Source organism: Condylura cristata, unplaced genomic scaffold (genome assembly GCF_000260355.1).
Source record: "Condylura cristata isolate star-nosed mole 26May11 unplaced genomic scaffold, ConCri1.0 scaffold00006, whole genome shotgun sequence".
NCBI lineage: Eukaryota > Metazoa > Chordata > Mammalia > Eulipotyphla > Talpidae > Condylura > Condylura cristata.
The window spans coordinates 8118177-8130049 of record NW_004567107.1 but is presented as its reverse complement, the minus strand read 5'-3'; the positions used below and the strand labels follow the sequence as shown (position 1 = coordinate 8130049).

The following is an 11873-nucleotide window of genomic DNA, read 5'->3' as shown; positions in this document are numbered from 1 at the left end:
GAGACAGGGGCGGGGCGACGGGGCTTTCCGCGCGGTGGGCTGGTGCAGACGGGTGCTGGGGCGACGGGCTGCGAGCGGCTCGGCGGGGCAGCCGGCGGTCCCTCGGCTCCTTGGCGTCCGGCCCTCTGGCCCCGCGCGCTACACCCCTTCTCAGGGCAGCGGCTGCTCCGAGCTGAGCCTGCACCGTCCGCTGCCTGCGTGGGTCTGAAGGGCGCCTCTGCACTTAAGCCTTGGTAAGTCCCTCCCGCCTCGGGATGTGGACTCACCGCATTGGGGCCCTAAAGCCGAAGGCGGTTTTCTCCCCTCGCTTTTGGATTTTGGTGTTTCCCAGGGGTCGCTGGCATTCCCGACGCTTCCGCTAGCCGCGACGTGCTGACCATCCACAAATCTTTCGCCATCCCAAACACATCTCCTGAGCTCCTGGGCCAACTGTCCGGGAGACTTGTCCAGGGCTGGTCCCGAGGTTGAATGTACCTGTTAATTACCCCATGCTCATCTGCAGATCTGCTTCTCTTTAATTCCCATAGTCCTTGTGTCGGTGAACAGCACCGTCCACACAGTTCTGCCCAGACGAAACCTTGACTATCATTCTAGAGTCCTTCTCACCCATCCAGTTGCTGCTGTGGTCTCCCTGTTTCTTCTTGAAGGGAGAGTTTGGGGGTGTGGGGTTGGGAGGTTCTTGCTAACGCAAAAAAAGTTTTTCTCATGTTAATTATATGTAAATATGAAGTCTGTGGGCGTTAAGTACCTTCAAAATAGGTAACCGTCACTGTTATATACCTCACTTCATTCTTGGCATGTTTGTACGGTTTTTCCAGCACGATTTGTTGAATATTACTGATTTCCCTATTCAGCGGTCTTGGCACCTTTGTTGAACTGACCGTGACTATAAGGGGTTATTTCTGGGCACTCTATTCCTTTACGATGTGTTAAATGCCTATCCTTATATGGTACCATGCTCTTTCTGTATCTTTGTAGTACGTTTTGAAATCAAGAAGTCTTGAGTTCGCCAACATTAGTCTTTATCAATTTTTTTTTGGGGGTGGCTGTTTGGTGGTCCTTGAAATTACATGGGAATTTGAAGATCACCTTTAAACGTTTGAGGGGGAAAAAAAGCTGTTAATTATGGTAGAGATTGTAGTGCTTGTGTAGATCACTTTGGATGATAATGACAACTTTAGATCACTCTGTGAATGTGAAGTGTTTCCATGTTCTTATGTCTTCATAAATTTCTTTCAGCTATGTTTTCTAGTTTTCTAATTTAATTTTCTTTGATCCTGTCGTAAGTGGAATTATAGTATTAATTTCCTTTTCAAGTGTTATTTATGTTATTTACTTGTGTAAGAAACAAAACTGATTTGTGTGTGTTGGTCCTGTATCCAGCTACTTTGCTGACTATTTGCTGTAGTAAATTTCTTGTAGAGGCTGAGATTTTCTATGCATAAGCGTGATGTCTGTGAATAGAGAGTTTTACCTCTTCTTTCCACTTTGGATGCCTTTGTTCCTTTTTCTTGTCTAATAGCATTAGCTAGAACTGTAGTACAGAGTTAAACAGCAACAGTGGACATAGGCATTCTTGACTTGCTGGTAATCTTAGAGACATAACTCCAAGTATTGAGGATCATATTAACTTTGGGTTTTTCAATAACACCTTTATTATTTTCATGAAAATTATTCTGTCAAATGCCTTTTTTTTTTTTGCATCATTTGAGGTGCTCATTTTCACCCCTTATTTTATTAAGGTGATATATTACATTGATTGATTTTATGTTAAGCTACACTTGCATACCTGGGATAAGTCCCATTTAATCATGGTGATTAACTATTTTAATGTTTTTATTTTTAAAATATGCTTTTAGATTTGATCTGCATATATGTTGTTGAGGGTTTTATATCTATATTAATAAATAATAGGCTATCGTTCTCTTTTCTTGGGTTCATCTGACTCATATAGGATAATGAAGACTTCACAGAATGAATTTGGAAGCATTCCCTCTTCAATTTTTTGGAAGAATTTGAGAAAATATTAGTGTTAATTATGGAGTGTTTGGTTAGTAAAGCCATCTGGTGCAGGACTTCTTGATGTTGGACTATTAGTTACTCACTCAGTCTATTTATTATAAATTGTTTAGATTGTCTATTAAATCAGTTTAGGTAATCTGTGAGTGTCAAACAATTTGCTTTAAGTTCTAATTATTGGCATATAATTGGTCATAGTTTTCCTTTATAATTCCTTTTATCTCTGGACTAGAAGAAGTAATATCTTCTCATTTTAGTTATTTGCACATTCTCTATTATTGTTAGTCTAGCTATAGGTTTCTTGATATTGTTGATCTTTTCAAAGAAATGCCTTTTGGTTTCATTGACTGTTCCCCACTCTGTTTCTATTCTCTGTTTTGTTTGTCTGCACTCTAGTCAGTACTGTTTCCTTCCTTCTGCTAGCTTTGGGTTTGTTGCACTTCTTTTTTTAATTTTTAAGGCATAAAGCTAAAATTGCTTTGAGATGTTTCTTTTTTTATTGTCGCCATTTACAACTGTAAGTTTACTTCTGATCATTGCTTTTGCTTCATACTGTATGTTTTGGTATGTTATTTTCGTAGATTTTTGAGTATATTCTAGTTTCCTTTTTGATTTCTTCTTTGACTGATCGGTTGTTTAATAAGAGCATGTTGCCTAATTTCCCTACATTTGTGATTTTTTTTCAATTTTCCTTCTGTTACTAATTCTAACTGCATCACATTGTGGTTGAAGATAATATCTTTTTTTTTTTCAATCTATTGAGACTAGTTTTGAGACCTAGTATGTGGCCTGTCCTGGAGAATGTCCCATATGAACTTGAATGTTTATTCTTTTGTTATTGGGTGGAATGTTTTTTGTATGTCTCTTAGGTCTAATTGTTTTATTGTGATGCTCAAGTCCTCTAAGTATTTATCTGGTTGCCCGTGTTCACTGTTGAAAGTGGGGTACTGAAGTCTGCCTATCATTTACAGGTTTCCCTCTATCCAAAAGTAGAGCATTCCTATAAAACCATTTGTGGAATGAAATGGCATTCATGAAAAAGCACTTATTTATAAGCAAAATTATCACTCATTTATAAGCAAAAAGTTTAATGTACTAGACCCAAAAACAATAAACCAGATCATGCTAAGTAGCACATAAAATCTAAAATAATACTGTTGAAGCAGGAATGACATGATAAACACAACATGATAAACCTTTCCTTATTAGGGAAGAAGTTGGCTAGTACTCAAGTGCTTGAGTACTTGGTACACAGGCTGTGTGCTGCCACTATAAAGGTTTTCTGCACAGGCTCCCTGCAGAATACTATTAGCAACTAAAACAAAAGTAAAAATCTTCAGGTTTCTTTCAGTTAATGAAGACATACTAATGCAGGTCTTTCATAAAAGCAAAGTGGCATAATGTGAACTTTTGAGAAGCATCATATACCTACTTGTATCCCGCTCTTTGTTCTGTCCAAGATGCATGTGTTTTGAAGATGTTACTAAATGTGCAAGTATTTATAATTTTTATGTTGTCTTTATTGAACCTACTATGTGATGTCATTTTCAATTTTTAATTTTTTTAAAATCTATTTTGTATGATTGTATTGTATAACCTCTTTTCTTTTGGTTGCTATTTTACATGAAATCTCTTTTTATCATTTTGTCTTTGAATGTAAAGTGAGTTTCTTCTAGACTACATGCAATTGGATAGTTTTTTAAAATTCATTCTACCCATCTCTGTCTTTTGATTGGAGAGTTCACACAATTCACTTAATTTTAAAGTAATTACTGATAAGGAAGGACCTATTTCTGCCATTTTACTATTTGTTTTCTGTAGGCCTTACAGTTTTTGTGTCATTTATTTCCTGTTAACTGCTTTTTTCTGTATTTACTTGATTTTTGTTTTTTAGTAGCTAACCATTGCAATTCACCTATTTCCTTCTGATATAACTTGCCTATGCAGGTGTGATCCCTTTCTGTTATTAATATTATAGACTTAATCCTTATTCACTGTGTGCACAATACTAGGGGTTAATATTTTATCAACCCAAACTTGTTTTTTCAATTACGTAGATAATAACAAGTAATGTTACAAACTATACTTGTAGTAAAACTTGTTTTTATAATTGCCGAGGTATTTATCTTTACCAAGGATCATTATTTCTTCATGTAGCTTGATAGTAATTTCAAGCATCCTTTCATTTCAACCTGAAGGATTTCATTTAGCATTTCATAAAGGGCAGATTTAATGATAATAAACTTCCTTAACTTCTTTAAATCAAGAAACATCTTACTTTCTTGTGTTTAAAGGACAGTTTTGCCAGATATAAAATTCTCTGTTAACAGTTTTTCTTTTGTTCCACACTTTGCATCTTATGGGTGGGTCTACTGTCCTCTGGCCTCTGAGATTTGAGATGAGATATTAGCTGGTGATTGATATTGGCTGGTAATCATATTTCTGCTTTCAAGGTTGTTTATCTTCAGTTTAATTATTATTCTTTCTCTTCTGTCTTGTCCTTCTGGGATTCCCACAGTGGTATGCCTTTCTTTTGATAAGACATCACATCTCTTAGGCTCTGCTCATTATTCACATTTCTTTTGTTTGTTTTGCTGTTTCTCAGATGGAGTAGGAAGCACAGGAATCCACTTCTCAAACAATTATTCTAGCAGTATCTGCCTGAAATAACTGTGTCAGAAATCTGGAATCTTATTTGGATACTTGCATCTTCCAGGGGAAAGCTCGTTGGTAAATTGAGTTTAATCAACGTCAACCTCTAGTGATAGTAACACTTTCCCCTCTCCTACCTTTTAACCTTGTGGCAGGCAGCCATTTTCACATTCCTGGTAGTGTTTGTTGGAGCCAGAGTGGAAAATAACCTTCTTCTCTAAATGCCAGGATTCTTGTTCTGATGGCAGCTTTTGACACTTGATCTAAGCCAAAAGGCGAAGTGATTCTGATGGCAGCTTTTGAATTCTGAGTTGCAGGCAGAAGAGACTAGCTGCCATTGTTTCACCCTCTTCAGCTGCACTGATTTCCAGGGCATTTAAAAGAACAGCACCTGTTTTGTTTGTTTGGTTGGTTATTTTCCCAACCAAACATTTAAGGGTTAGTATATTCAAAATCAACCATTTATATGGGGAAAATTAGAAAGCCATCACTTAGCCAGAGAAAGATACAGGTTCACAAAATTCCTGGAAAGACAAAGTTTTCACCTCCAGCACAGAGACACCTTTCAACAGTTAAAAACCAAAGTGCTAACTCTGGCAAGGGGGCAGATCTAATTTCTGGAGTTATCACATTATAAGATTCAATGCACATTTTCTACCAAAAAAAAAAAAATCATGAGGCATACAAAGAAACAAGGATTGATCCAGTCAAAGGAAACAAAACAAGTAAAATCATTCCTGGAGAAATCTCAAATATGTTACTAGAGAAGCATATTATATTTGCTTTGAGTTGTTCACTAAGGTAAATGAAACTTTAAGACAGGAATTATAGGATGAAACCTAAATGAAATTCTCAGTTGAAAAATAAAATCACAAAAAATTTATTAATATTGTTCAAAATCAAATTTCTGACAGGAGGAATCCATTAATTTGAAAGATATGTCAGTTTTAAATATTTCTAAAACCCTGTTAAGTTATTGCCCCTTTTTCTGCCCTATTTCAAGTCTTTCTTATCTTACACAGTTTCCAAATTGTTCTATCTCTGTACCTTGCCTTTTCTATTCCTATCAGAATGATCTTTTAAAAATCCCAAATTTGATATTGAATCAGTGCTTAAACATCAGTCAATAAAGTGTGCCCCACTGTGTATAGACTTAGCTTAATTTCCTTATTTTAACACTCAGGAGCCTACCCATTTTGGTTTTAGCTTACCACATCACTTTACCTCATGCCTGTGTCACCTTCTGCTTATACAACCTAACCATATGTTCTCAGCTGTGTGTTGTGAAATGTTGAGCATGTTTATCAACCAAAGTTGTTTTCTGTGATTGGCTAACTTATTAGGGTGTGTGGCACTGGTAGGCATTGAAGTAGACTATTGATAAGTCTATTTTTTAAAAAGAACCCAGGATAAAAACAGTATGGATGGATGTTAATACTAATCTATCCTCAACAGTAGCATCACTCTTGATACTGTATCCAGTGTATTAAAACATGAAGTGTAACATATCACCTAGGAGGTGAGCTAGCTCAAAATACTTGATCCACTGAAACTTGAGATACAATTTCCAGTTCCCAGAAAATAACTGGACTAGAGGAACAAACTTGACTTCTTGAGGAAGCAACCAGTCAGACTCAAAGTGGGCAATTTTGCATTTCACGTAGCCTGGTTTCTTTAATAAATCAGTGCCTTCTAATTTTTTTCCTAAGGGTGAGATTAAAAAATACTTAACGGGTATAACAAATGCAGTGTGTGGCTCTGGATGGGATACTGATTTGGGGAAAATGACCTGTAAAATAATACATTTTAGTTAACAGAAAATTTTAGTATAGCTTGGTATTAGATGATAATAAAATTTACTGAAATGGGAAAGCCAGCAGTTGAAATAGTTTTAGGTGGACAGAAATTTGAATGGGTTGTAGGAATTATGTGAGAGGAAAATACACTGAAATGAAAAGGTAGATGTTAATTGAATAAACCATATTGCTAAACTGTGTGATCTAATTTTGGAAATATGTAGATACACAAAGAAGACATGTATTAACATTGGTGGGAGATATGATTTAGTTTTGTTTTTTTAACTTACCTCTTTTTACTTGGCATACTGTAATGCTTCTGTAATAAAATTATTTAACAGTATTGTTACATATGTATTTGGGTATACATATAAATAATACATAGACATATGGTCACCAAAATATTAAAGTGTTAAAGTGATTTTGTCGGGGTTCCAAATTTCAAGATTTTACTTTCTAAAACTAGTTATTTGGACACTTAAAAATGGGTGTGTATTATTATATAACTTTTTAGAGAAAAGGAACAAAGAAATTTCCTGCAGGAATGCAGCCAAATCTATTGTGAGACAAGTCACAAAGAGCAACAGAGCACAGCTTTTTTGCTTTTTCTTTGGTTGAGTTGGATGCAATATCCACAGGAAAACACTGTGAATGACTCATTTCACCAGGAAAAGAGCATATTCTATTTGAACAAAGGAAAGGGGAGAGTTAGGGAGTGGCTGTAGAATAGTTTTGTAACTTACCAAGACTTAAGCAGCACCTTTAATCGTTTTTTTCCCCCAAGTACACTGCAAATTCATTCTGGACAGGGACTTCAAACTTCATTCTATTGTCTTTGCTCTGTATACTGCTTTTGAATGATTTTAAAATATAGCCCCAGCCCTGTCTTCAAGTCACCCTCTGAAACAACCGTGTTCATTTCTGCCCTAGTCTGCAGACGTCTGAAAACCTCAAGGCAGCTGTTACAGCTAGCGGCCCTGGGACTTGAGTCAGAAGCTTTGACAACGAGACCGTATTCCGTAATGCAGGCTTGGTATTTATAAAACGAGCAAACCCGCAGCATTCTCAGTTTTGTGGTACAGCCCATGAGATGTGCAGAGGAGCCTCTCGCTACCCAAGCACATTGTTGCCCGCTCTAAAGGCCAGGTGACTTTGAGTTAGGTCGTCAACGCTGTTTTTGAAACAGTGGAAGAGAGAGGTGAACACCCCAGCGGTTGTACCCCCTCCAAGTCTCAAAAGGTACGGCCGGGCACCGGACGAGGCCACGGTCACGGCCCCCGCACCCCCTGAGCGCCGCTCCGGCCGCGGCCTCTGCGCAGGCGCTGGCTCGTGGGGCGGGCCGCGCGCTCAGGTGGGGGCCCGGAGGAGAGGAAGCCCGCCCCCGCCGCCGGGCGCGGGCCAATGAGCGCCTGGGCTCGGCCTCGGGCCTATGAAGCTGGGCCGGGGCGCGGCGGAGGGCGGAAGGAGCCGCTCTCACGTGAGTAGGGGGCGGGGAGGGCGGGGGCTAGGCGGCTGGGGAGGCCCAGGCGGCGGAGCCTCCGGGACGGCGGACGGCGGGCGGCGGAGGAGGAGACGGCGGGTCGGGTAGGGCCGTGTTTCCCCCCCACGTCCTCCTCCTCACCTCCCCATCCAGCCCGGGAAGGGGTCCTCCGACGGTCCCTGCGGGGAGCCGAGCGGTGCTCGGATTCCGCGGGGCCGGGCGGGCGAGACGGCGCCCCGCTCCTCGGTGGAGCCGGGTTTTGAGGGGAGCCGTGATTGGGGGGAGGGGGAGCTGCGGTGGAGGGGAGAGGCGCATGCGCAGGCGGGACCGCTCCCAGAGCCCCTGCCCAAACCGGTTCCCCCTGTCTGGGTGGGTGTCTGTCTGCCGAGTTCTGCACTCGTGGCTGTCCTCCTGGCCCCCCAGAAAAGCCGGTTTTTCTCTCGATTTATATTTTGGGTTAGGTCGTGTTGGGGAATCTGGCCGCTCCCACCGCCTCAGTTTTTCCCGATTGCACCGTGGGGGGCTGCATCGGTTTCTTGGGCTGGCCTTGGCCTCGGCCTGGCCTCCTGGGTTTCCCTGACTTTAAAAGACTTGCTGTCTTTCAGTGTCGGTTTCCCATCTCGTGTTCCTCTTTCTATCTCATTTTTCCCACCTGCAACTAAAGTATCCCCGGCATCCCGCCCTTCCCGTCTGTTTTGAGTATCTACCTCAGTACCTCATTGCTTTTGTCTTGGAACCTCAGCAACTTTAAGGGGCTTAGGCGTTAAGCCAGAGGATAACACCTTTCCAGGAGTTCGCTGTCCATTGCCTGGTAGTACTGTACTACCACGGTGGTTACTGTTTCTATTCTTATAAATGACTCCATTCTCTTGACGATCCAGCCATACCTTTCACTTAGGTTGGAAGCAGGTGTCCTAGGAGGATACCATGTGAAGTGTCAGGCTTCTAGTGCTCGCACTGCTAGTGTTCCGTTAGTTGAAAATCATGTGTCAACTTGAATTTGAGGCGTTTTGGCTTCTGTCGATTTTGATCAATGGGGATAAAACTGTCAGGGATGGGGGTTTACAGATCATTTGATATTTTCATTCAAATAAAACACACGTGTTTACAGACATGACTGAGTAGTGAGTGCTTATGTGTCCAACTGCTTTATTTAGGAAGAAGCCACTGGAGGGTGGATTGAAATGTCCCATGAAATTGATGTTTGGAAAGTAGTTGGAAAAAAGCATAGGTGTCAAGGAAGTGGACTTTAACTTTTTTTAGGTGAAAGACCTGTTGGCCTTAATCCAGACGTATATAGGCTACTATTTTAATTTATATTGAAGGTCTTTGAGTATAGAATTTACTTATAAAAGTGAAGAGGGGAGAGAGTTGTTTGTGATCTTCCTTTTAGACCACAGTTTGCATTAATAAAATTTGAATCCTTGATTGATTTGTATTTACTGATAACTGATAACACAATGTATACGAAACTTTAATACAAATTAACTCAATTGGTAATTAAAATTGGACCATTGCAACTTTGCGGTACATTTTTCATTTCAATTATATAATTGTTTACACGAAGTCTCTGATAGATGAAGTACATACCAGTGTGGAGGGTTAGCTTATCAAATATGCATTTTATCGTTGGCATCGTGTTTTATTAGCAGTATACTGGTGCTTGATCTGGGTTAAATAATAACACAATGGGGCTCTGTAAAAGTGAAGACACCTGTTTCCTATCTTTTCTACTGCATAGGAGATTAATGTGCATTATATACATGAGGGAGGGTGAGTTTCCACAAATACAACTGAACTTTACAGCCGAGATGCTTTAAAAGAAGCCATTGTCTCTTGCTGAGTATGTTTCCAGCTGAAGTGAAGCCTACTTTGAAGGTCTCACTTCACAGTAACTGTTTTAACAATTGACCTTTGAGTACAGGCTTCAGAAAATAGTTTCAATTGGAGCAACTGTTGAGTGTCTTTATAGACACTGGTGTGCTGGGGTTCTCACATAGGCTGCCCATAATGTTATTTTTGTTTTCCATATAATTATGTCATCAGACTTCTCAAGTGGAATAAGTGAATGTAAGACTCCTGAAATAATCTTTTTTTGGAGGTAGAAATCTAATGCTGTTAAAGAAGTGCTAATTTAACTAATATATATAAAGCAGAGTTTGGCATGACCTATTGGTACTCTGTATGTAACTGCCTTGTTTTATTGGTTTTCTATAGTTAGATCCAGAAGAAAGAAAATCCATCCAAGGACCTCATTTCCATGGATATAAATGAAAAACACCATTATCAACAACTGTTTCTACTTTACATAACTGTTTACCTGGTTTCCCCACCCTCACCTGGATTTGTTTTGATCCTGAAATAGTTATTCTTTCAAAAACTTGTAAGTCAAAACAATATTTGATAGACATTTCAACTTAAAATGTAGCCATTCTTGTCAGCAGCCTTGTTCGTGTGCAAAGACTAAGTTCCAAATATGGCAGTTTGCAAGTCATGAACACTTTAGAATTTAGCTTGGAAGTGCCCCTGTTTCCAAAGCAGCCATAAATATTATTCTGAGGTAGTTATCCATGGGGATTTTTTTTTTGTTAAGATTATTCCACCAGTGAAATAATTAAATAGTAAAATTAAGCCCCTCGACTTGAATTTGAGTTCATGCTTGACATTAAATCATGCTTGACATTAAATTATGTATATCACCTGGATTCTAACACAGAAGACATATAACTTCATCATACAATTAGACCACCCATCACAGAGGTCTGCAAGTCTCAGAGTTGCTGCATGGCTCTTAGGTGTCTAGTTAAGATTGCACAAGTGAGTGTTGTAAATCACAGCTCCTTAGAATCCAGTGATAGTATTCTTTGTGGCAGTTTCTTTAGGTACTTTAAAAATTAGATTTTATAGCAAATAGCTTTTTTAACAGCGTTAACTCTTAAAGCCCAACAACAATATGACTATAAAATTTCTTGCCATTTTGTCATGTTTTTGGTAAACAACCTGTGTTTATAATCATGTTTTCCAGCTTTTGAGGCTGACTCTTCCATCAGAAAAAGGAATTGATAATGCAGAATCTTTCTTTGGGAGCATGTTAAATAGCAAATGTCATCAAACATCAGTTTAAGAGATAGTATTCAAGGCTAGGATGAATTAGATATTAGGCATTTATATACTACTGAAGAGTTAATCATTTTAATATTAACCATAGAGATGATTATCTTTCTTTACGGCCTTCAAAGTATACTGATATATGAGTTCTGGCAATTTTGCGAGCAATGTGTCTCCCAAATTTCTTGGCTGCGCCACACGATTTTCCATGACCAGACCTGTGCTGTATCTGCAGGACTGTTAGATCCTAATTATACCAGCCTGTTGAATTCTCTGAATTCAGGAACACACTGGTTTCTGACTAGCTTCAAGACATAATACATCATTCCGTAGCAGAAATAGTCTTTTTAATTTTGCTTTTGGTTGGGAAGAAAAGTCTTTTCAAACAGATTTAAAACAACTGTGGAACTTACTGAAATATTTATGGAGCTTTTATCTTCTGACACAGTGTGTGTTCCAGTAATGTGAAGGTGCTCAGTAAATGTTTATAGATTGCCCACGCATTCAGTACACTTACTGTATGTCTCACCACCATTGTATAACTATGGACCAGGGCCTTACATCAAAAGGTACAGAAAACATTTGTCTTCTCCCATTCATGGTTTCCCGCTACACATTCTGTAAAAATCAAGCAGATCATAGAAAAGCGAAACCTTGTTTTTTACATCTTTCTCTGGTTTTGGTCATCAGTCAGATGATGTGCTTGCTTAACATTAAATCCATATAGTTTGAGGGGACAGGCAGCATAAGATAAGAATGGAGATGTAGGTATAAACCAGACAGTCAACACAAGTCTCTGTATATATTTTGACCATACA

General features: G+C 39.3%; 1 protein-coding gene across 1 annotated transcript in view; it reads left to right on the top strand.

The window, feature by feature from the left end:
- Window positions 1-69: 69 nt before the first annotated feature.
- RABGAP1 (RAB GTPase activating protein 1) overlaps window positions 70-11873 on the top strand; it is a 130669-nt gene continuing 118865 nt past the window's right edge. The window contains exon 1 of the mRNA XM_012721214.1: window positions 70-233. The gene's annotated coding sequence lies outside the window, so the exon portion shown is untranslated. The remainder of the gene's footprint in view (window positions 234-11873) is intronic.